Raw genomic sequence first — 3482 nt, 5'->3', positions numbered from 1 at the left:
ATAGTAAAGGATATTATTAAAGAAGGGAAGAAAAACAGAACTATAAAGGTAACAGCGAAGTTAGTATTGGTATAAGTAAGTTACACTCCCATGGAAGGTACGTATAAGGGCTCTTTATATAAAAGGAATAACCCCACGACCCGCCTATAAATAATAATAATATCCTGATATAAAACGCTCATTAATCTTATAACTATAAAGTAAGCTTGCCTTAATTACCCTTTAATAAATAAAAGGGTTTATTTATTTATTTATTATTTCTTACTCCGATATCCGTATCCTACCTTAAGTAGCTAGGAGTTAGAATTCTAACTATACGGTCCTTCTCTAATACCCATAGGGGGGAAAACCGTAGTATAAGACTTAGGGAACTAGTATATAACTTAGATAAAAACCCCTATACTCTCCTCCTTTAGAATTACTGCCTTATACGGGTATCGTGGCAGTCCGATTACAAACTTATTACTATTACGCAACTCGTGGCTTCTATACTAGGAAGCCTATAACGTTTCTGCCCGTAGCGGCTTTAAAGCCGACTACGTGCTTAATTAACAGCGCGCGTATAATTATCTTAGTTAGTTTTATATGCCTTCTATATGCCCTAGGGCTAGCCCTGCGGGCCTATAACGGGCGACTTATATATACGCTTCCTAGGGTTTAAAGCTCCTAAACTTCCCTTACTCTTTTATAGCTATAGGTAGCTCTAACACAGGCTACGTGCCTACATAAAACGCTTACATAATAGCGTAAAAGGCTACCTCCGTATCGTGGAAAAGACGCCGCGTATTTTACTTACGCGCTTAGAGACAGCGCCATACCGTCTTCTTATTTTTCTATAGTAGGGCGACTAACTCCACCGTGGCACTTATTAACGACTAGCGAAGCCGGGCGGAAGGTAGGTCTAACGGGCCCCCTATTTAACCCTTATCGTACGTGCTAAGGTAGATAAGGGCCCCCCAGAACAGGATCCGAGTAGCATAAAAAAGGAAAAGGGGTTCCTCTTTTACTTATGCCTCTAGCCGGATTCTAACCGACCCGGTCACCTTAACTATATGCTAGGTATACTACCACTATGCTATAAAGGCAATAAAAAAGCTATTTAGGATAAAAGAGCCACTAAGGTCGTTATTTAATCGATAAAGGGGCGTTATTTAATGAAATAATAACGCTTTACTAATATACCGAAAATTAATAGCTGACTAAGGGGAGGAGGGGGTGATATTACGGGTTAACCCCGTAAAGATAATCCGGTAAAGCACTAAATCTTCCGACTAATCAGACCGCGCTCCTAGTAGGTCGCCGCGATATTATATTTTGGTCGTAAACACTTATAGAGTTTTCTCCTTTTCCCCCTTTTCTCCTTAGCTTTAGATAGTTTAATTATTCGACCTCACCTTATAAACAACTCGTGACCAGCAGCCCATATCAACGCCCCTTGACAGGTATAAAGTAGAATATAAAGGCACTATACATCTATAAAGCTTAAGGCTCTGTTAAACGAGTTATAAGAACTATAATAGAAAAGGTTTCGAGGTCTTCTTTTCCACTTAGAGCTACCTGGATACCTCTAGGGTGAAGCTATGCTTTTAGCTATTTATATATATAACAGATCACCTAATTCAACCCTTAATTATAAGAGTCCCTATAAGCTTTTATAAGGTTAGAAACCTAATATTAATAATATACGGTTTTAGGGTGCTATTATTTATTATAAAAATAACGAACCGAATATAAAGAAACGAGATATAAGGGCACTTCGAGGTCCTTTAATAGGTTTCAACGACTATAACCATAAGGTTTATAACCCAGTAACGAGAAAGACTAGTTGGTTTCGAGACGTTTATATGTTGGAAAATCAGTTTCTTTACTCTTCTTTAGACAACTATAATAATAACTATACGCCTAAAAATAATAATAATAAGCTCCCTCCTTATATTAATACTCAGGCATATAATCAGGTTTCCAACCGCGGGCCTTATCAACCCGTTAAGTATAATAAAGGAATCACTTTTAGTAAAAAGACCGGTTAATTTTTATAAAATATTCCTTCGCGCGTTTCGAAACGTTCTATCAAGGCTATTCAACCTAAAAAGAAGAATAGTAACAGACAAAAGAGTCTACGGGCAGCGGGCTATAAAGTTCCAGCTATTAATAATAAGAAAAATAATAATATAAACCACAGCCCGGCTAATAATAACAGCAGCCAAAGTACCAGGCTAGACGTCCAAATACCTTCAGGACCTTTAAAACCGGACTATAAGGATTTAATACCCTATAATAATAGTACGCACTTACTATATTATATAAAAGATACTATACTTAGAATCCTATACTTTTAAGAAAATTTCCTATTTCTTTTAACTATAAATTCGATTAACGAACCAGCTACCTATAAACAGTCTATAAACTGCCCAGATAAAGATAAATAGATAGACGTGATAGTATCAGAAATATCAGAACTCGAAGAAAGAAAGACCTAGGACTTAATAAGTATAAAAATACGCCCAATAATGATAATACAATAAAAGAAGACTACCACGTACTAGGAGGTTGTTGGGTCTTCAGAATTAAATATAATAGCTCTGGCGAAGCTATTTAATATAAGGCTCGGTGGCTCATTCAGGGGTTTAATCAGCTTCTAGGTCTTAATTATCTAGAAACCTTTTTAACTACCTGCCGGCCAGAAAGGTACAAACTAGCTTTAATACTAGGCGTATCACACGGCTAGAAATTCAGGGAGTTCGACGTTAGAAACGCGTTCGTTCATGCCGATATAGATACCCTATTATACGCTATGTAGCCTATAGGCTTCGAGAAGGAAGATAGCTTAGAAAGTAATAATAATAATAATAATAATAATAATATAATACCCTATAAGCTTAATAAAGCTTAATACGGGTTAAAACAAAGTCCCAGACTCTGGTATAATTACCTGGATAAGATATTATCTAAACTAGGTTACCGGGTATCTGAATATAATAACGGACTTTTTACCTTTTATAAATATAATAAAGTTAAAGGCATAGAAGAACGAGCCATTCTTTTATGCCACATCAACAATATAGTGGATCTAAGCCCTTCTAAGAACACTTTAGACTATTTCTAGAAGGAGATATCTAAAGATATAACACTTAAAGATTTAGGTAAAATAAATACCTTTCTAAGTTATATAATAAACATAAATAAAGACAACAAGACTCCTTCTATAAGCCAGTTACCTTATACTAGTAAAATACGCGAATAATATAATAAATACAGTCCCAAAAGGGTTGATACCCCTTGTATGTATAAGAAGGTCCTAGTACTAAATTCTGACTAAGTAATAACTAATTATAAGCGGCTGGTCATAAGTTGTTTATAGAGTGAGGCTGAATAATTGAATTATCTAAAGCTAAGGAGCAAAGAAGGAAAAGGGGAAACTCTATGGGTGCTTACGACCTAAATATAATATCGTGGCGACCTACTAGGAATACACTATGATT

General features: G+C 35.8%; 1 non-coding gene across 1 annotated transcript; it reads right to left on the bottom strand.

Annotated features, from left to right (window-relative positions):
- Positions 1–1010: 1010 nt before the first annotated feature.
- ACRALDRAFT_t117 lies at positions 1011–1085 on the bottom strand. The gene has a single exon. It is a non-coding gene; the product is annotated as a tRNA-OTHER (tRNA).
- Between the last annotated feature and the right edge of the window lie 2397 nt (positions 1086–3482).

This window comes from Sodiomyces alcalophilus, assembly GCF_042370955.1.
Source record: "Sodiomyces alcalophilus JCM 7366 unplaced genomic scaffold ACRALscaffold_3, whole genome shotgun sequence".
Lineage (NCBI taxonomy): Eukaryota > Fungi > Ascomycota > Sordariomycetes > Glomerellales > Plectosphaerellaceae > Sodiomyces > Sodiomyces alcalophilus.
Note: the sequence above shows the minus strand (reverse complement) of the source record. Positions and strands in the feature narration are given on the sequence as shown.